Source organism: Cavia porcellus, unplaced genomic scaffold (genome assembly GCF_034190915.1).
Source record: "Cavia porcellus strain 051 isolate PalLab524CR breed Dunkin Hartley unplaced genomic scaffold, mCavPor4.1 scaffold_13, whole genome shotgun sequence".
NCBI classification, from domain to species: Eukaryota; Metazoa; Chordata; class Mammalia; order Rodentia; family Caviidae; genus Cavia; species Cavia porcellus.
The window spans coordinates 43,869,156-43,892,930 of NW_026947496.1; the positions used below are offsets into that span (position 1 = coordinate 43,869,156).

At 32.1% G+C, this 23,775-nt stretch overlaps 1 pseudogene; it reads left to right on the forward strand.

Moving 5' to 3' along the window:
• LOC134478437 (large ribosomal subunit protein uL10-like) overlaps positions 1 to 22,387 on the forward strand; it is a 126,639-nt pseudogene extending 104,252 nt beyond the window's left edge.
• The last annotated feature ends 1,388 nt before the right edge of the window (positions 22,388 to 23,775 follow it).

Consider the following 23,775-nt stretch of genomic DNA (forward strand, 5'->3'; position numbering starts at 1 on the left):
GTGTAATTCTTAATTGAATATATATGTTACTTTTTCTTTATTCATTTGTCTGTTGATGGGCATATATGTCCTTTCCACAATTTAATTATTATGAGAGATACTGCTATAAACATGTGTATGTATGTATCAGTGTAGTGTGATGTCTAATTCTTCTGGGAAGATAACTAGATGAGGTATAGTTAGGTCAAATAGAGTTTTTATTTTTAGTGTTTTGAGGAATCCCAGTTCTGTTTTCCACAGTGGTTGCTGAGTGTTTCAAACGCTCTTTTGGGGAGACGGATAGCAAAGCAGGTCGCTATTCCTTTTGATAAAATAGTACAGCTTCAAACTCTAACAATACCAGAAATAGAAGTAAAACTATGTGAGAAAACAGCCCTTTCAAAAAATGCAGGCCATTGTGAAATGCCTAAAAGTTTCATTGCTTATGTTCTCCTTGCAGAGTTCAGACCAATTACTAGGGACAGCCTCCTTGGACCTGGACTTCAACTGAAGCATTCTGCCAGCCTGCAGTTCTTCCCTATGATGCTTTCAACTGGGCTAGCAATGAAAGAGATTTTGGAGGCTGCACAGGGCACTCTATATTTTCTCCTGGCATCACAGTAAACATTCATACTTGCCAAACAAAGAAACATGGGACCTAATGTTCAAATCAGAAATGTATTATATAATAACAATCAGTTCTTGGCTTTCTGTAGCACCCTTTTAGCCCATTGTCAATGCATATGGTACAAATTTAAATAGAGATTATGCAAATACATACAATGCAAGGATGCCAACATAAATTTCATGATGTCTCCCAAAGCAGAGCTGCACCAGAAAAGACACAGCTTCCAATTTAATTGCATTAAAATCAGTCTCTTTTGGCACATTCTTTTGAAAATAAAAAGGAGATAAAATTATATTATATTTCCCGCCTTGGGGGCAGAATTGCATGTTGTTATAGAAACAACTCAACATTCATGAAAAAAGACATAAAGTATGTTAAAAATATTTCACAGCGATTAAGTGCAAGAACTTGAACCTAAGTTCCATAAAACAGTGAAAGAAGGCTATGTCAAAGAATAATGGTTATAGTTTACTAGGTAGGAAATGAGTCCTTCTAATACACTCTATCTGTGGCAAAAGCAAATTGCTTATTTAAAAATGTAAAATAATAAAAGTATTGTGTCCTAGTTACTGTTTTTACTCTACTGATCATTGATAGTTTTTCTCTACAAGTATGGCTATTTCTAGAATATGGTATGTGGATAAAATGGTTTGTATGGTTGGATTTGAACATCCTAACACAGCCATGCACATAAAATTGCTTTTGTCCATTAAAATGATATTTCATTTTTAATTCTTTAGGGTTTCTTTCTACTGTTAAGAATGAAGATGTTCTTCCTCTGCCTTTAGTAAAGCATTTAGATATAATGGTGCAATAGTGCAGATTCATCAAGGAATTTCATGATAGACTGGCAAGCTTATCAAAGGATTAGAATCTCCTTTTATCCCCTAATACACTCAGAAAGATTTTCTTCATCTACAAAATGCCATCACATAAAGAATACAAGCTCAGTTGCTTAGGCAATAAGATATATTCCTGTATTTCTCTTAAAATACAAGAAACTAGCAGACAAATGTAGTAGTAATAATTTATTCTCAAACGATGGGTAATGTGATCTTTTTTGCACAAGAAAATATATAACTATTTCCAGGCCATAGAATTGAAATTTTTTTTGTCTGTTGGAAATACAATGTAGAAATTGAGACAGATCTGAACTGACTGGAACATATCTTATCTCTTAGACAAACCATTTTCCTCTGTTTACTAGGCTGATGGTAAAATGCAAGTATCTTTAAAAATTTTTGCCAAATACTAACAAAGATAGCTATTATATCATTTCATAAAAGCAGCACATTATTTGTCCTCTTTCTGAAGATGACTCCAGTATGAACTGACTCATTTAACAAGAGTTAAGTAAAATAAAACATTACTCACACCATGTCTTGGACTTCAAATTCTATTTTCTGACCTTTGAAATTTCAGTGAAAAGCATGCTTTTCTCTTGTGCGCTGTCAGGAAAGTCTTGTCGTGCTCATACTTCTAACTTCTTGTGCTACTTCTCTGATGGAGTCACCTGGATAGAAACTTTCTAACTGTGCTGGCAGGCATGTGCCCTAAGCCTCTATGGTTGATCATTTGCTTGGTGAAACCCTTAATGAAGGGTGATGAATTCCTTGTTGCTTTTAAGTTTCTTTGTGACAAAGAGATTGTTATAAGCTCTTGGGACCAGATGTGAAGTGAAGTTATTTTTAAATCACTATATTTGGTCTTTAGTAGATGAGTTTTTAGATAATGGTATCCCTAGTGTCTGACAAGGTTTTCATTTCTCTTCTGGGAACTTCATGTGTATGACTAGTAAGTACATGCATGCAAAGCCTTGGCTTAATCACACTTGATATTGTTAAGTTTAATTACTTTAATAATTTAGGTAATTTGTGACAAGTTTAATTGGCAATACAGGAAGTGGACCACTTCACTACATTGTACAACTCCACCAGAATGAAAGCCAAATGTGAATGCAACTTACAAGAAATAAGGCAACGTTCTATTGTTTCCCACTGTACTATCATTTCCTAGACAGTGACCAGTCAACTCTAGGTGACCATGTTGAATCCATACTGTCACCATTCTTCAATTAAGTGCAAATTTTAACAAATTTCTTTTCTATGTCTTTAACAATTACAGTAATTTTGTTTTATTTTTTTCTTTAGTTGTATTATTGCCTTGAATATATTTCTCTTCATCTTTTCTTTCAGATTACTATAAAATTACTAGAACATTTATAACAGCAGGAAATTAAATAACAAGTAAAACACAATACCTACTGTTAGAACATTAATGTGGTCAACATTATTTTGTATTTGAAGCTATTGTGGGTAGTTTTAAGGTTATTCCCATTCATGTAGCCTGTTATCATTACGGAGTACAGGTGTAATTATTTTGCAGACTATATGTTTTCATGTATTGATGCATCTAACTAAACATTTTTCATTCATTCCCTCAATGTTTATTAATTTCTGCCTACTAATGTGCCAGCACTGTTCGCAGGAAAAACAAAAGGAAGATTGACATTAGTAAAACTCTCTACCTTTGTGGAACTTTTATCCTATGAAAGAAGACAGGAAGTCAAACATATATTAAAACTGTTTCATATAGTAAAAGATAGTTGTCACTATGGAGATAATAATGCAGCATAAGTTGGATGATAAGATGTTCTGGAAGATTTACAATTTTAAATACATCAGTCAAGTCAAGTGATAATTTAAGCAGAGATTTGAGAGGATTTAAGAGGGTTTAAGAGAAATTCAACAAGAACATCCCAGAGAGAAGGAAGAGCAAGCATGAGTTCCTAAAGCAACAGGGTGCTGGCTAAGTTCTTGGAGAGGTAAGGAGGCCCTGGAGAGGGAAGGAGGAGCAGAACAGGTAGGCAACACTATGCAAAGACCTCAAAGAACTCATAGCGGCTAGATTGGCAGGTTTTAGAGGTCACTGGAGGATTTAGGTTTTGCTCTGGGTGTGATGCCAAACAGAATGACATTTAGTAAAAGCAACCTTCATACTGGCTTGGGAATAAACTAAGAGCTAGACAGCATGGATAGAAACAGAAGAGACAGAAAGATGAAAAAATGAGTCATATAATTCTTGGGGTAAGAGATTTTAGTGTCTTGCATCAGAGTGATACCAAGAGTGGCAGTAAAACATGCGTACATTTTGGATACTTTTTGAGAGTGAAAGTGGTATGTTTGAGAGAAAAACATCAGTATCAGATTTTTGGCCCATACTATAGAAAGATGTTTGAGATAATCGATACCAGTTAATTCAATATGATCCAGAGTAATTTCATTTATATCATTCCTTACTTGATGGTTTAAATATGTTTGAATAAGTAATGATTCATGTGTTTCTAAATCCGAAGCTATACAAGAATGGGAACTCATAGAAGTCTCGCTCACTTCTTATTCTTTATTCCATTCCCAACTATTTTCTCACAGGCAAACCGTTCCTATTAGCTTCTAATTTCTCATTTGTAATTGTTTTAATGTTTGTGTTTGCTTTTTGGCTTAATTTTAAAAATATAAACAAGTATGCACTTGGAATGTATATTTTCTACACATTTTGAAGATTGTATATTATATACACTTTTTCAGTAATCAATTTCTAGATATATTTTTATTCATCCACTATATCTCTGTATCTTTTTACATTTGAATGATATTTCACTGTTAGTATATAACTTAGTTAGTTTATTCAATCATTGTCCTTCTCTAAGTTTTGTTTTGTAAAAATAAATACTTTTTATGCTCCATATATATAGAAGTATGCTTTGAGAAAATTTGTAGAAATGATTTTTTTGACTAAAAGGTAAATATAAAACTCACTTGTATTGTACCAAATATCACTCCAATCGGATAATTGTTATTAACTACATACTCACAGTCATTTAAGGATTTTTTCTTAGTATGATATGGGAAAAATAAAGTTTATTGTATAGTTCTCTGAAAGAAAGCCTATAAGAATAGTCAGGAAATCACTGAAAAGAAGAAATAACATTAATAAGTTTTAAAATATATACTTTTTTTATAATTTGAGTTTGGTTTTGAAATAAGAATAAATATTCAGATATTAACACAAACAGACACTTAATGCATATATCTCACTAAAAACACACTTTGCAGTGCACCAGAGGGGATTTTTTATATGTGTACATACAAGAAGATGTGTATAATAACATAATATTATTTGAAATAGCTCAAACTCAGGAATGCTTAAAATGTACATTGTAATGAAAATGTGCAGAAATTGACACAAATTTCTATTCTAGAGGATGACTATACAAAACATGTTTACACTGAACCGTATGGCTGAGACTGAGAAACAATAAGGTTGAATGTAAAGAGCTAAAATTGTGAGACTATGACGGTATCGTGTCATTTTTATAAAACTGAAATGGAGCAAATTAGGCTTCCTGTATTTTAAATTATATTATGTTTAGTAACCGCTTATCTTAAAATACCAAGAAATAGGAAATGTAAATTTTCAACTGTGAATACCTTTAAAATGGGCAAGAATGAAGGAATCAGAAATGACACCAGTCATTTCCTCGGCAAAGATAGTAGTTTAATTCTTCATTTTTCATAATGGATTTATCAATAAGTTTATTATTGTGCTTCATAATTTTTACATATGTTGTGTAATAGTCACTACGACTATTTCTTCTAAGATTTCACACATTACTCTTCTATGCTTCTTTTTGGGTGTTGTGTTTTATTGATTATCAAAGCTGTTTACTAAGCCAGGCATTGTGGAGCACTCTTGTAATCCCAGTACTCGGGCGGCTGAGGCAGGAGGATTATTGCCAGTTCAGGATCACCCTGGGCTACAAAGTGAACCCAAGGTCAGCCTGAATTGAGTAGCGAGAACCTGTCTCAAAAAGACTCAAGGGGAAAATAAAGCTGTTTATGTAAGAGAATTTAATGACTATCATTAGCCTGACAGAATCACTTTAGTTGTAAGCACAGATAACCAGAAGTACTTGAGATTTTATTTCTCCCTGGAGTGGCTCTTGGCTACTGGAACAAAATTGGTGAAAAGAAACTGATTCCACAGAAAAAAAATTATCTATAACCTCTATTAGTTTTTCCTTACATTGCTAACTCCAGTTCTGCAATATAGTCCAGGTTTTGGTCTTTTTCTATTTGTTTTCTATCCTACTTGTTTCCTATCCATAGACTGTCATGTGTAAAAATCATGTGTCTCAAAGCTGTATCTTTTGCTTAAAACTCTACTGAGGCCAGGAGGTGGAAGTTAGCCAGTCAGGGGAAGGGCATGAATAACTGAGGAAACTGAAATCTTGAGAAATTAAAATTGAAGGGCGAAGAATAAGTCCCTGAGTAAACTAAAGGAAACTTAGGAGAATTAAAGTTAAAGAAAAAAAAGCAACAGAGCATGTTTTCCAGACACTGTGGCCTAACGTCAACAAGGAGCAGTCCTGCATTTGGTCACATTCACCTGCCCCAAATCCCTGCACCGAAACATCTATGATATCCTCCTTTTGGACCCCACCGCAAGACATGAGGAGTTTTTCTTTTTATTCTTTCTAATATAACAAGCAACCAGTCGTTTCCAGTATGTGCTTCATGATGGTTTGTCATGTGCTTTGGTACTGGCTCTGAATAAGGACTGGAAGGGAGCTGGTTACAATACTAACTTCACACTGGTGTTTCAGCGTGGATGGTTATTATCTCCTCATGGATGTTTAGTGGATTTTTAATTTCTACAAATCTCACAATGGGAGTAAACCCCCTCTTACACAAAGCTTTCATTTCAGTAAGTTCTCCTATTCTCTTAAGCCAACTTAGCAGAAAACATCACTTCTGGTAGAAAACATGCAGCTAATTCATTAGACAAGTTTGTTCAAACTCTGCACTCTGAAGAAGGTCTTCAACACCTGCCCATGACTGGTTCCTGGGGGATAAATTTCAAAGCCTAGGGATATTCTGTTTAAGTATTTTGGGAACATGAGGGTTTGGGGAATGCTGTACTAGTTTTTCTAAAAGCGTGGCTTATGATGACCCTCCTACTTTGGCTCTCAGAAGTCTACCTGAGCCACACAGTGCTTATCATTTTTGGGAATGGTCCCTAATAAAAATAATCAGCAGCAAGGCTCAGGTTATTGTTGGTTGGCAATGCTTTCCACGTATTGTCATGCTTTATTGTACTAAGTATTAAGTGTGTTCCTATGTGACAGCCCTAGAAGCTTAGATGGTAGCTTCTTGGTTTCTATTACATGCACATATACTTTTTGTGTTGCAGATGGTGACATTTATCCTTTTGCTACAATCATGAATACAACATATTACGAGTCCTGTCACTCTTTCTTATGCACCATTGTTTCTGAGAGTGGTCTTAGAGAACCCACTGCTCCAATCTGGTTCATTCTGTTACAAAGAAGTATTAAGAAAACAGTGTAATTTCTCATGAATTACTATCAAAATTAGCATAATCTCACCACAATCATGTCTTATCTGGTTTATAGAAATAGTCTCCTACCAGACAACTTGGCTAGCACTCATCTTTGTAAAATACTGCATAAGCCAATGATTTAGCCTTTCAGCTATTAAAATTAGCTTGTATCAAACCAAGCTTCCAATCAAGAATAAAAGGGATATCTAGATGAAATAGTAGTCAAGTAAGTTTAAGGCATCAAAGAGTAAAAGGCAGTAAGCACTGAAGGACTGTGATCTTGAAGATAAATCCAGTATATAAATAACCTTGCATCTGGCATGTCTTTGCCTCCTGAGGTTTTACCTGATTCAGATACAACATACAAACACTTGAAAAGTGAAACAGAAGAGCTGAGTTTTGGACAGAGTGAGAAACAGAAAAAAAATGAATTACATGGGAAATGGAAACCAAGAAGTTATGAAACTGAGCCAATTTTAACTTAGCTCAAGAATTTGGTGAATTTAAAAAAAAAACAGGAGTTCAGAGTATATCAAAGCTACTCAATAAAGAAAAAAATAAAGAATAAGATGGCAGACATAAAGTGAAAAATATTTGGGCTATATTAAATACAAATCGTACACTAATTTATGAATTACTACTAGTTAAGTGGATAAATTTTATCTATAAGTAAAAGAATGATATTGACAGTCTCTATAAAAAGGAAACCATCTATACTAGCTTAGTAAGAGATGGACACACACAAAAAAAAACCCAGAAAAATTGAATGTAAAGATAATAAAATAAAGTACATGGAAATACTAATCAAGGAATAAAAAATACTAATCATGGAAAAGTAGACATTCAGACAATGCATATTGGTAGAGATAAACAGTATATTTCATATAAAGCAAAATATTTTCTCAAGTAGATATACTATTCTTCAACTGCATGCAAAACTTCAAAATATATTCCAATGTATATCCTAAAAGAAACTTAAATAAATGAAAAGATATATTATGCATTTAATGTTTTGGTATTATAAACTTGTCATTTCTCAAGTTGATTTTTACAGTAAAGCAATTGAATCAAAATCAAAGACTAAGCAGATGAAGATGAAAACTAAAAAAAACCTACTTTAGTTAAAAAAAAAAAACTAATGAAACTACAGAAATATGATCATGCAGTAGAGAAGAAGTACATCAAGAAGAGTGGAGGCTCATAGATCGATCAATATCCATATATCCATAGATATCATCTATCTATCTATCATCTATTTATCTATCTATATGCATATATATATATATATATATAGATAGATCTATCTATAGATAGTAAATGGATATAAATATCCATAAATATCCATAGAGAAATGAAGATTCATTTGTTGAATGTATGTCAAATATCCACATGGAAATACAAAATATGGCTTATTCCTCACACTATACATAATAAAACAAGTTCAGAGAGATTGTATTCTAAACATAAGCGATAAAGCAGCAAATCTTCTATAAATATCATAGGAAAATATCTTCAGAGTAAGCAAGACCGTTTAGCATAAGAAAGTATTAGTAATTGAGAAGACAATAAGACTGGTAATGCTAGTTCATCAAAACTTAGAATGTGAAAGGGCAAATAAAAACAAACTAACAAAAAAAGAACTTGAAAAGAGAGTATTTAAGTGAGCAATAAATACAGAGTTTTGAAAAACATGTAGAAATTACACAATTATGCATTTACAGAGAAAATGCAAATTGCTTCTACAATTTGGAAATTATTTGGCTGTACAAAGGATGTACATAAAATTAGCACACAATTAAACTAAGAGGCATATGAGTTTCTGGTACTCTAAAGTACCAATAAAAGGGCTGGTGGACTTGTTTATTTAGTGTCTCATATCTGGTAGGATATAAGTGACTTACTGCGATACCTGATATCTTTTATTGAATTGTTTCCAGGATTCACACTTGAACTCTGCATATAGTATGAAAGTTTAGTGTCTTTGGAATGAAGGATTGACGTGATAGATCCTTTACCGACTTTACCGACTCTTCATTAGCAACATGTCTCTGTAACTTTTTTAATGGTTCTGTTTGGTGGTGATCCAAATATTTAATGAATGGAAACTTCTATGTCAGCATAATAGTTCATAAAGTGTTTCTGATGGGGCTTTTGTTCTAAAGATACATGTCCCAAGCTAAAAGACAAAATGGTCCCACATAGAAGCTCTGTGTACCAAGCCCCCCAATATTACATGATATCTACTTTGATATGCTTAAATATAAAGTTGCCAAGGAATTTTGTAGCTGAAGAATACTCCCAAGCTTAAATATCAGGTGATTTATTTTATGTGAGAGACATGAAATATAAAGAACAAAATAAAAGATAGATGATAGAAAACAAGGTTTTTTCCAAATGGAAGAAGATCCAGAGATTGAAAGAAGACAGAAGGAGGTGAATGAGAAAAAAGAATTCAAATGTGCTATGTACACATGTCAAATTCCCACAGCAATGTAATCATTATGTACTGCAAACATGTACTAATAAAAAACACTGAAACAAGAAAACTCTTTTTACAATTTGAAGTATTTCCTACATTTATCTGAGCCCGGTACCCTTTTCATTTAGAGCCCATTAACAGCTTGAGAAAACCAGTGTCCTATTACACAGACTTGGGACAAGTCTGTGAGAGAGCCTTGATGGACAAGCTTTGCTGTCCAGAATTCTGTCAAGGTTAATGCAAACTGAAGGTCAAAGTTTCTGGTACAGAAAGCAACAGAATCTGTTAGGAGTTTCAAAGAAACCTTCTGGTATTCTTTGCTTTGGAGAAAGTGTAACATTAGAATCACATTGTATAAATAGAGAAAAATGGGTTTATTCAGCACAAAAGGAAAAAGTAACATCAAATAAAGCACAGCACCAGGATTCTTACAGAACCGTACTGTGTCCTGTTGTTTTCAGTGACCGTGAAAAAGCTTAAATCAAAAGGAAAGAGCCACATTCCGCTGAAGCGGTACCAAGTCCTCAGCACTGTCTCCTACAGTTCTTCCCTATGAACATACAGAGGCAGATTTCTTTTTTCATAGTTGTCATAAAATATAAAAGTAAGGAAGGGCAGCATAGAGGAAGAGAACCACTAATGATTATCACCCTATCTGAGTATTTGTTTTGTGGCTAAAAAAGCACTTGGTGGTCTGATAAATTACTCCTATTTTTCCCCTTTTCTCATAATGTGACTTCAAAATTGCTCTCACATTTCACAAGTATTCCCCATATATTTCCAAGCCCAATATTGCCTTCTCTGAGATGTGATTCCTGTTACACTCAGGATTCACACCTTCCTATAAGATTAAGCATTTATAATAACAAGTTTCCTTACCAGAATGGGAAAAAAAATTTTTACTCAGCTTTACACAAACAAGTCATAGCTAATTCTCCGAAGTGAAAGTGCCATGAAAGATATACACATATACATTATTTCAGCTAAATTGGTGCCATAAAGCTGTATTACAGATATGAATAATGCTTTCATGTGGTGACGTTTAAGGCTATACAAATATAATTTAGAGACATTTTGGTTTCATCTACCTTTGCAGGATGAGACATTAAGAGAAATCATTACTGTATATTACTGAAGATAAAACTGTTGGGTTATAACATTTTTAATATGGTGAACCTAGGCCAAATATTGAAGCTGGCATTTGTTTTATTGCTTCTGATGTCTCTTGTTTAAACACACTCCAAAATGAAAAATTCCAATGAAAGCCATACTGAACTTTATTGATGCAATTTCTATAAAGTAAAATCTCAATAAAATTTATGTTTCCTTATTTAATGAGAAGATAGGAAATGAAATCATTTTTGAAGATTTTTTAAATGGCCTATCAGGTATAATTTAGCTCTTAACTCTATATTTTTACAGTAATGGAGATTGCAGAATGCATGTTGAGAAGTGTTTTGTTGATGTCCTTTTATTCTACAGAGAATGTAATGATAGTTATTACAAGACACCATGTTATACCGATTGTACTAAAATAATTCAATGATATAGAATTACAATGTTATCTAGGATCTATAAAGACTATGTTAATTCCCTTCTTTTCTCTGTGTGGTTCGATACATCCCAAAGACCTCTGCATGTTTTAATACAAGACTGATAAGAAAATTAATGTTATTAACATTTCTCTAGAAAGATGTTGCCATCACCCTATTGAATGTTGGATGTGTATTATACTGAATTTCTTGAAATGCTAAGTTTAGTAACATAAACAACTTCTACCTCATAATTTATGTAACAGTGCATCAATTAAGAAACAAAACTTTCTTAGTTATCATCAGTAATATACTCTAATCAAATAATATCTTAAAATCTTTTACATATAATTTATATAATCTTTTACATATAAATTATATTATATGTCAAATATTTTAAAGTATAAATCTGTATGTATTTTATATATTTAAATATAATATATTCATTGTTTTAGTGTACTTATGTATATACAAATTCTATATTCTACATATACTAATATTATATATATATATATATATATATATATATATGTAAGATCTTAATCAGTATCACTAACGTCGGTCCACTAAAATTTTAGAAAAAAATTTCTTCTTTGCATTTTGCTGCAAGAAGCTACTTGTGCATTTGACTATCAAATGGGTAATTTGGGTTTTTTGGCTAATTACAGATTGCATTATCCAGTAAAGAAAATATTTCTTATGTTCATGGTCAATAATATTGATTTCTCCCTAAGAACTTTGTTCTCTTTTCTCTGCGTATATCTTTTCTTGGAAAATCTTATGTTCTATTTTAACAAAACTGTAGGAGATACAGTGTTTTATACCTGGACCTTTGTCATGAAATTCAAACACCACTCACCCAAATTACCTGAACAATAACCCCTGGGGCTCTGTAAACACATCAAATTTAATCTTGTGCATCCAGGGTTATTAAGGCAACTGGTACTCAGCCCAGATGTCAGAGTTGATCTATTGGTCAGGCAGTTAATGAGCTAAGAAGTCATCTCACTATGTCATCCTAGAGGAATGTGGATCTTTGTGTCCTCAATTAGGTCACTACAGTGTGGTCAATATTAGAAGATTTTGTCCCTAGAGTCAAATAACTAGATTTATGAATTAAAACACAGTGCTCTTGGCTAATTGCGAATTTTGATTAACATCAATGTGTGTATCTTTCTATTCCTTTATATAGCCAGTTGCATTTCTAGTATAGCTATGTATCATGCAGTAGTTGGAGCATACTTATAGTAAAAGTATTTATTATTTAAAATTAAATTGTAAACTGGTCACTAGTTTTTGGTACTGAGAATTAAAACAAGAGCCTTTGTATATTACACTGAGCCACCACCACAGAATCTTTCATGGTTGTGTTTATTTCTTTGAGAAGGGATCCTGCTAAGCCCTTAGGTTGCCTGGGTTTGGTTTGAATTTATAGTTCCCTTGCCTCAACCTCCTGAGTAGTATAATAATAATCTTTTATTTGATCTAGCAGTCCTAACTTGCACATATCTGCTCACGTTCGTCTATAGGTGAAACAGAATGAAGATATTTGTTTGGATTATTATACAGGTTACTTATAGTTCAAGTCCTACTACTATAATTATATGATTAAATATACCCTGTATTTTACTGATTATTTCTTGATAATAATTTAAATAAAAGTTATGTGACATTTTTCATCTTAAAATTTTATTTTATCATTTAGAGAAGAATTTTCTTTCTTTTCTTGAACATATCTTTCTAATTGGTCCAGAACTTAGAAGCATAACATCATTAGTGGTTGTAAACTGTTTTACAACCAGTTTAACTTCATGATGTGGAACATACTTATTTCACAAATAGAAACTAAAAATTGTTGAACAGAAAGTATCAGTTCTGGCACTCAATTACTGTCCTATAATTTTGTTTATTTCAGAATGTCATATGATTGGAATGAAAAATATGTATTTCTTTTATCAATATACACTTAGGCTTGATGTATTTTGGGAGACTGAAAATTATTTGTTTGCCGTGGCTGAGTAAGGAAATATTTTATGTGTACCTCTCTTTATTTCTTTATTCAACAATATCTTCATTGATTTCTACTTTGGTGATTATTATTGACCATGTTATGAATAATTATGTAAGAGTTTTTGGGTAAATAGCTTTATGAATTTTGCTGGATTGTATAGTGAAAAAGCAAAACAAATATCAAACAACAACATGACAAAAAGCACTGGAAGAGTCATTCCCAACAGTCGTCCACAAGGCTTGTATAAGAATATAGTCCCACAAGATATGAATGAAAGTAACAGAAAATGAGTGTTTACTTCCTCACATCATCAACAGCAGATGATACTGTCATTTTAAAATAGACAATCGAAGAGTTGTGTGAAAGAGCCTCATTGTTTTAATTTGCAGTTTCCTAACACAATTTGCATTTTTTATAAGGTTGCCTGTCACACATTTAACTTCTTTGGTGTTTCAATTCAGTTCTTTTTTTCAGGGAGGTGTTTTAAAACATGCAAATACATTGTTTCTATTGATAAATTTTAACATGTATTTATTATAGATCAGGTATTTTGCTATTTATGTGCTTTGCAACTATTTCTTCCTACCATATATCTTGGGAACTTATTTATATTTGTGTCTTCTGTAAGATTTCAAATTTTTGTAGTGATTTTCCTACCATTCTCCTGTTGTTGGTTCTGTATCTAAAATCTCTTCACTAAACCCATTATCTCTTAGATGCTCTTGTAGGTTGCCCTTTAAGAAACTTATTGTTTTACATTTTATATTTGGCCTATGTTCCTTCCTTCTGAGTGGTGTGTGTGTGTGTGTGTGTGTGTGTGTGTGTGTGTGTAATGTTTAAGTTCTATATTTGGATTCGTCTCTCAAAGATTGACTATATTTTTTGTGGTCTTGTCTCTGGGCTCCTTATTCGGTTTCATCGATATATTTATTTATTTCAACAATATTAATACTTTCTTGACTTTGCTATCTTTATTTATAGCTCTATAACATATTGAAGTTGGGGAGTGTCAAGCCTCTAATATTGAAGTTTTATTTTACCTTTTCATACAAACTTTAAAATGAGTTTAAAAATTTATGATTTAACATATTGATTCTTTGTCTTAGATAATAATGAATCTATAACGATCAGTTTAAAAGAAATGAGATTTTAACAATATTGTTTTTATCTTCATTGAGACATGGTATCTTTAGGAATATTCATTTTTATTTTTATCTTCTTTGCTATTTTTAATCAGAGTTTTATAGTCCAGAAAAATAAACTTTTCATGATTAGATTTATATCTAACTATCTTAGGATGATAATGTAAGTAGCATTCTTGTTTTAATTTTTTTTCCAATTTTTTATTAGTGATTTTACTAGCACCCTCCAACACCACATTTAGGATTACCAACATTCAGAATCATAAGACTCAAAAGAGCTATTACAATTAAGGTTCTAGTTTGTTACAGCAAAGGATTCAAATTCAAATTATCAAAAAAAAAAAAGAGAGATATATAGGATATAATACATGAGAACTCAGGCACAACTGCCATGAGTGCTTGATTATTGGATTCCATAAATGTACTAAATTGTTCTGGCAACAATATGCGATATAGGCCAATCACTGCTATCCAGAGTGTCACTAAATCTTGGCATGCATGATTCTGTTGGGTTGAGTCACACAGACCTGCAGTCTCTGCATGACTAACTTCCCCTTTGACTCCAACTCCTTTGAGAAAAATTTTTTTTCACCATAAATGACATTTGTTATCAAAGTCTTCTAATCAATTTAGTGGCATATGGTCCAAGACTTCAAGCATACCAAATTAATATTTATCGTGCAACACTTTTTTTTTTTACCATAAACCAGCAGATGAAATGGATGTAGCAAATTCCAAGACTGAGGACCACAAAGATTCTTATCAGGTACAATATTCCAAGAACTCAGAATTCATCATCCAGAACACAGCCAATGTTCTGTTCTAATACTAGCCCTTCAAACAAGAACACAATATATGAACAACCTGGGGTTGCAGAATTAACACTCTCCAGCACATTGGTACATAGAAAAGCACTTGGCTTTTGTACACACGACGTTGAATCCTACCATTTTGCTACAAGTGTTTGTTAGATATTTTTATTGATTATTTCAGATTTTCCACACATACACTGGTGAAAGGACAATTTTATTAATTTCTTTCATTTCTGTATTCTTTTGTTTCTTCTTATCTTCTTGCCTCAGTAGGATATCCTGTACAGTAACATTAAATAAAGGTGTTAGGAGAATATAGTCTTATACTGCTCCTGATATAAGGTCCAAACAGTCAGTTTCGTCAGGTTAAGAAAGTTGTCTTGAATCCTGGAGAATTATGTTTGTTTTTGTTTGGTTGCCTTCTTTGTGGTAGTAGGATAGAACTCAGGTCTTTGTAAATGTCAGGCAAGTGGTATATTACTAAGCTACCCTCTTACCCATTTTATGGAGTTTTAATATGAATTAGATTTTGCAATTTATTTTTTCTTTATACGCTATGATCATATTATTTTTCTCATTTATCTTATTGACGCTATCATTATAGCAATCAGTCATCAAACGTCCAACCAGACTGGCAAAACTGGAATAAATGCCATTTAGCCATGGCATACATTTTATACATTGTTGCATATGAATTGCTAATTATTTTTTAGTGCTGGGAATTGAACACAGGACCTTATATATGTTAGCTTATATTTTCCAAGATTTTTTTGCCAATGTTCATGAGAATATATTGACTTATAGTTTCCCATTGTAATTTCATTGCTTGTTTTAAGTGTTAAGTTAATGCTAGCCTCATACACTCTTGATCTCTAATAATTTTCATTGTCTCAAAATTTATTTTGTACCAAATGGACATTACCTTCTTCATTTTTTTTTACTTACTTTTCAGCTGTAGTCACCACAGTGTGTTATTACTGTGAAACAGTGATGTGTAAGCTACAAGATTAAGAAAAATAAATTATTACATTCCTTTATAATTTTCCTTATTTTATAGATCTATGTTTTAAATGAGTATAATTCCTTTTCTCTTGAAAAATGCTTTTGATATTTATTGTGCTGAAGTCCTACTTTCTATGGTTCTAGTTTTTGTCTATCATCTTTCAAGGTTTTCTATTTATATTTGATTTTCTGAGGCTTCAAAATTTTATGAAACATTAAAATGAGTGTAGATTTTTTTTCTGAGTTTTCCACTTTATTTTTTTCCTGCTGGTATTCCCATTGTTGTTTGTTTTGGCTACTTTTTCCTTGTTACTGAGACAAAATACCTAATGCCCAAAGTGAAGCAAGGAAAGGTTTATTGATCTTACAGTGCTTCTCTCCATGAAATGGAGGGTGCAGCACTCACACTGCCTATCTCAGTGCTAGACTATGAACCAATCACAAATGCCAGATTCAGCTACTTCCGTGCCCGCATGAGGCTTAGAGGGACCATCAGAACACAGCCCTATAACACTACTCACATGTTAAAGATTTTATAGTTATTACACAGTTGATCAATATTTCATTCTCTCTCTTTCCTTGCTTCCTAGAATTGAACTGAAAACTTACACACTGTAGGCAAGTGCTGTGTCCCTGAGCTGTGAGCTACATCTATAGCTTCTCCATTCTTCTTTTTCTCTTTTTGCATTTTTATTTAGAGCATTTCTGTTGACACATTTTCAAGACCACTGCTTTTATCTCAGCTGGTTCATTCAATGAACTCGTCAAAAATGTTTTCCATTCCCATTACACTGGTTTTCATTTCCAATTCTTTTTGTATTTTTCTTAGGATTTTTATCCTTGCACTTACATTACTCATTCATTTTGAGATTTTTGTTTGTTTGTTTTTGGTTTTTGTTTTTCGAGAAGAGTTTTGCTATATATAGTTCAGACTGGCCTTGGCTCCTGTCTTCTTTGGGGTCTTTAACATAATAATCATACTTATTTAAACATCCTTATGATTTTACTATCCCTATCATCTTATTCTTGGTGTAAACCCTGCTTTTTTTTTTTTTTTTTTTTTTTTTTGGAAGCTCTTTCCTAAGTCAGCTGTTTGTCTTTTGTTTTTGTTTATTTGTGTGTTTCTTAGCCAGATGCCAGAGATGACTCCAATGACTGAGTTTCTTTTCTCGGTCCTAGTGGTTTTCTAAAGAACTCCATCTTGGAGCTCTTTCACTTATAGTGACATTGAAGCTCTGCTCATGGGATGGTATAGATGTGAAGGAAGAGATTTTATATTTTTACTGGGCCAGAGTGTTAGCTCTAAGCTTTAGATCTGTTTCTTAGTTTTTATTACTCATGTTTCCTCAGGTACTATAGTAAGGATACAGCAGCTAGACTTGGCTAATAGCCATTCCTCAGAGATATAAAGCTATGACAGTCATTTTCTTAGGCTGCAGAGCCTTGTTTTGGAGGGAGCTCTAAAGAATTTTAAAATTGCTATTTTTCTCACCCTTTTTCGAAACATAGGGGAATTTTCTTAAATCTTTTTCGAACAACCATTTGTCATTTCTTTTTGATTTTCTCTCTTTGCAAGATATCACCCAGACCCTCATATAGTACTTGTAATTTTGTAGATAACTTGATTTGTATTATTTATGGTTAGGAATTCAGTACATTTGGAAAATATGTTTTATGAATATTCAAATATTCTAGTGGTATGCATTAAATTATTCAACATATTCTGTATAATCTATGTCCTGTACCTTATATTAAAATATCTACTGGTGACTCTAATTTTGGCTTTTTATATTCATTTTCATTCTTGCATTAATTACTACTTTGACTTTTTTATTTTATTGTGATATTTTTTCTTATACCTTATAAAGCAAATTTCCCTTGCTATATAACTGAAGATTAAAAAACAATCTTTTCTTTGATTTTTCTTCACAATAATTATTTGAATTGTTTGGATAAAGAAACAAATTTATGTTTCACAAAAATATTGAACATGTTTGAATTCAATAAAAGAAACCAACATTATTACAGCTAAAATTCAATGTAATTTGAATAATTTGGAAAAAGTTAACATTTCATTATCTCCCCATCCATTTGAAAATTGATATGTCTTTTTTATTATAAAGGAATAAAACAAAACAATAAAATGGAACAAAACAAAACAGTATGAACCATATTGGATTTCAAAAACAAGACAGAAGGAAGTGTGCCATAGTTGCTATATTGCATATTGTTATCCTCTAAATAGTTGTTCAGATTCCTGGCTGTAGGCCTATAAAGTCAAACAAACAATACAAGCATTATTTCTTTTACCTCAATTGCTATCATGTCAGCCTATGTTTTTCCAAATCAGCTGTTTACTTAAGAGAGAGGGAGGTGGTGCTCTCCCTGCCTTCCAGATCATGCACCAGCTGGCTCACAGCAGGGCACTAGCTGTCTTCATGGTTTTCCTCCAAGCCCATGAGTACTGCTGGCCCATGGGAAGGCATAACTCGACTTCTTGGTTCTCTTCCTGGCCTGCATGGCTTTTGCTGGCTCATGAGTGGACAAGGGTTGACTTCTTGGTTCTCCTCTCAACCCATAACTGCCTGATGTGCCTTTTGATCTATCCAAATATTGTTTCATATTTTTAAAGATACATCATGTGATTATTTTACCATCTTTTAAATTTAGTCCTAAATATTTTAAAAGTTTTGTAAGTTTTTTTTTTTTTTTTGGTGAATTTTGTCTATTTTTGACAAAATTGTTCAAATAGAAAAAGTGATAAGCTTATTTTTATAATGCTCATTTTGTATTTGTTGAGTACAAGTTACTCATGTTTCTCATTATTTCTAAATTTTCTATATTCTTTCAAAAAGTCTGTGTAAGACAATGTACAAAATACATTTTAATGTCTTTTTTGGTGTGCAGTATGGATTTCAGTTTGTTATATCAACTTAATAGTAGACTAAAATATGTAATACTTGAATTAGCTTTTTATAAGAAGGTCCAGTAAATGTATTTTTCCATGTAGTCAAGAATGTTTATTAAATAACACTTTCTATTATTAGAATGAATCCTCTTATAAAATGAACTTTTAAAAATTTGGCCTATTTTTAAATAAACTCTTTTATTATTTTATAAAATTATACTTTATTTTATTAATATACTTCAATTTACTTTCACTTTTACTCGACCCTCATCTATAAAGTGTATAAATTTTGGACTAACAATGATTCTAGCACCTAAGTTTTGGATAGTAGAGTTTATTTTTTCCTTATTGTACATAAAATGTATTTTTAGGTTTGGAATTTTGAAAATGGGATTCTCATGTATATTTTAAATATTTTTCTTCTTACTAATGTTTATTTTTTAATGTTTAAATTGTACTTTATGATTATATACATAAAAGGGCTATAAAAGGACTAATACATGAATATTCATCACAAGACTTACAGAATATTAATCTATAGTTTTTCAAATCTTTTACAGTATATATTAAAATTATATTTTGTTGATTTTATGTTAATGCTTATTATAAATGTAGGGAAATAAATCCATTTCTACTAGTTTTTAATCAAACTTTTTCTAAAGAATTGCCGGTGAGCTGATTATTACAAACATCCTCAAAAATCTCACTCATCCCTTATGCATTCTTTTTTAACCAGTGCATCTTGGTTACATTTCTTTCTATTTATGTTATAATAATTACTGCGTATTAAACAATTTTCTCCATTTAGTAATTGGTTATTTGTTTTAAATCATGAACTGATTTTGTGTAGATATGTTCATTTTCAAGCAGGATGCACTGTAAAAATATTTTTTGGTGGATTTTAAAACCTTTTCATGTTCTCTTTCCAGGTGTCCTCGTGAGAGTGACATCATCTTTAAACCCTGCTTGGGAATTCCTGATACACCACCATGATGCCCAGGGAAGACACAGTGACCTGGAAATCCCACTATTTCCTTAACGTCATCAAACTATCCCGGGATTTAGCTCAGCAGTGTAGCTACCTGCTTGGCAAGCGCAAGGGGAGTTAGATCACAGTATCAAAATAATCATCATAATAAAAATCATACAACTTTTGGATAATTACCCTAAGTGATTTGTTGTGGGAGCAGACACTGTGGGCTCCAGGTAGATGCAGCAGATCCATATGTCCCTCTGAGGGAAGGTTGTGATGCTGATAGGCAAGAATACCATGATGCACACGGTCATCCAAAGACATCTAGAGAGCAACTCAGCTCTCGAGACTCATATCCGGAGTAATGTGAGCTTTGTGTTCACCAAGGAGGAACTCACTGAGATCAGGGATATGTTGCTGGCCAAAAATGCCAGCTGCTACCCGTGCTTGTGCCATGCACCATGTGAAGTCATTATGAAAGCTCAGAACACTGGTCTGAGATCTGAGAAGACCTCCTTCTTCTAGGCTCTGGGCATCACCACTAAAATTTCCAGGGGCACCAATGAAATCCTGAGTAATGTACAGCTGATTAAGACTGGAGATCTAGTAGGAGCCTGTGAGGCCACCCTCCTGAACATATTGAACATCTTCCCATTCCCCTTTGGGCTGATCATTCAGCAGCAGTGTTTGAAGCGCTTGACATTACAGAACAAACTCTGCATTTTCACTTTCTGGAGGGTGTCTGCAATGTGGCCAGTGTTTGTCTATAGATCAGTTACCCAGTTGTTGCATCAGTTCCCAATTATATCACTAGTCAATACAAGCAAGTCCTGGATTTGTCTGTGGAAACTGATTATACCTTCCCACATGGTGAAAAGTTCAAGGCCTTCTTGGCTAGTCCGTCTGTATTTGTGACTGCTGACCCTGGCACTACAGTCACCACTGCTGCTCTTGATGCTGCAGCTGCTCCAGCCAAGGCGGACTTAGGAAGAGTCAAGGAATCAGATGAGGATACAGGATTTGGTCTCTTTGACTGATCACCAAAAAGCAAACTACTCAGCCTGCCTGATTGGCAAGACTGGGAATAAAGGCTTAATTCTCTTAAAAAAAAAAAAAAAAGCTTTTTCAATACGTAATTACTTCATTTATAAATGATAATTAGATATGAAACTTTAGTCTCTTACTCTAATTAAAATATAAATATGTTACTCTCATTTGCATAAAATATAATACATAAATCCCTAAAACATGAAGTAAACAGCTATTTTTGAACAATACCTAATGCAGTAGATCATTAAGAACTGATAATCATTAAAAATAATCTAACTAGGAGTGCAATTTGAAAATTTATTATAAATTAATAGTTTTTAAACTCAAAAATCTAAGAAAAAGTGGAGTTGCTTGCATGATTTAGACACTTAGAATCTTGACTGGAAATGCCTATCAATAAAAAGGATAATTGACCATAAAGAAATAAATGTTAAAGTAAGATGGAGCATCAATCAGCCAGACTGATGGCTATGGAGCAAAGGAAAAGGAATCGAAACTGAGGAGATATGAGGAAGGCATAATAGGGATATGTAATGTACAGTGTCATTCAGACTTGGCAGAAAACAACTGGTGTTTTATCCTTTGAGCATTTAGGCAAATATCTAAGTAAATCAAAGAAAATTTATTTATATGTATTTATTCATGTATTTAGTTTTAATATACTGTATGCATGTGCGTAAATGTTTTTCCTTTGAAATGTGTATATAGGTTATGCAATTTGAGTTTATCTTTTACTGTATAATCACTTAACTAGACAACAAATGAATTTTACAAAGAGATTAGTGGAAGTCCTTAAAGATAATATATCATTGCTCATAATGGACAGAAATTACAACCAATTGGTTCAACAGTTACCAAAGAAGTTACATTTTTTTGTTAAATAAAAGGGTCTTACTAAAGCCTTTAAAATTGTAACAGCAATGACATTAATAAAATCCTGAATTTTCTGTCAGAAATTTAAAAAAAGAATTCTCAATTCTATTTCTAGTCACAGAAAATTTGATAAAAAATCAAAATTTGTTTCATATGAAAATAAAATTTCAAGCCCATGTCACCAATACAAAAGTAGGAGAGAAATCTAAATCTAAAAATATATAAAAATGTATTATATTTTGATTTGTCACATGAATTAAAGATAGTTCAATGCTAGAACATTGATCACTGCAATTCACACTACTGAAAGATTCCAGCTAAATAAAACATGAACATCTAAACAGACATAAAACTCAACAAAACTGTAACAGCAAAATCAATAAATGTATTTATTAAAGGAAAACACAATTCAAATAATAGAGGTGATGATAATTTTCTCAATGCATTAACAGATATATACAAAAGATCTATATGAAGTACTATACTATACTAAAGAATAAAACATTTGGAACTGTTATTTGAAATATAATAGAAAGCTGCCACCTTCCTAAATATTATACTGGAGCTCCCAGTCAGCAGCTAAGTCAATGTGAAAAGGAATAAAATGTAAAATGATTAGATATTATTTATTTGCTGAGTATCTACACAGACATCTATATAGATTCCTCATGTTATAGAATTAAAAGTTTCTATAAAACAATGGTTAGAGTCGGGAAAGGTGTTCAGTAATATTACTATACAGTGAATTGATTTCTGGAAAGTAGTCTGTGTTTCATAACCTAATTGTAAATGATTTCATAACATATCCCACAATCTTAAAAAAATTAAAATTCCAAAGAATGGAAACCATAACAGCTTTAGGAATAGAATGATTTAATATTTATTTCACATTAGTTTTCCTAAAATAATGTAAAGATTCAGTACAATTTCAATCAGTTTGCATTAATTTTCTTTGGAACTTAATAAGCTGATTCTGAAGTTCATGTGACAATGCAAAGTTCCAAAAATAGCTCAAACCTCTTAAAGAAGAATAAGCTGCTGTATCTTGTTGTAAACAATAAAGCTTAAGGTTTTTAGACAGTGTGAATAGCAATGATATTAAACAAGATTAAGCATAATTAAACTGTGCAGAGACCTCTAAAATAAACTCAGGATTTTCATAGCTTGTATCTGGGAAAACTTACACTTTGTGAAAATTAAAATAAATATTGATGAAACATTGATTGCCTATGTGAAAAAAAAAACATAAAATTAAATTTTTCCCTAATACTGTCTTCTTAAACCAATTCCTAATAGATAAACAATTTAAATAATAATTTAAACAGTTTAAACAATTTTAAATGCTTTAAAAAATTGGGGATGGTGATAATTTCATGTCACCAGATATCATTACTCATGTGAAAAATACTAGCTGTCACCTTAAAGTGCGATAATAAGAAATTAAAAAGAATTCCGGGTGTGACTAAGAAAAAGCAGAGCAACTAAGCAGAAAAATCAGCAAAGCACTTGCATACTTTGGAAAGTACTCAAAAGGAAAAATAAATTTAAAATGTGAAAAAAATTAAGTGATTAATAATCAAGGACATTTTATTTATAACATGTTATAATTTTATGTACATTGAATTAGCAAAAATAAAAAAAAATTGACAGTAACAAATGTTGCATAATATGTGAGTCATGAAAATGCATATACTCTGTAAAAGTATAAATTGTAGTCTCAGCAAACAAGTCTTATTAAATAAAGTTAAATAAATAAACACTCTATAACAAATAATTCAACCAGTATGTGACTATACTGGAGCATTATTTGTTCATTTTCATGAAAAGATATATTTAATATAATCACATTTCTTTATTACTAGAGCAAAAGGCTGAAAACAACACAAATGCCAGCAGTAGAATAATGTACAATCATGCAGAAGGCTACATAGCAGTAGAAATAGGCCATAGGCATTCTTCAAGATAACACACACACAAGATATCA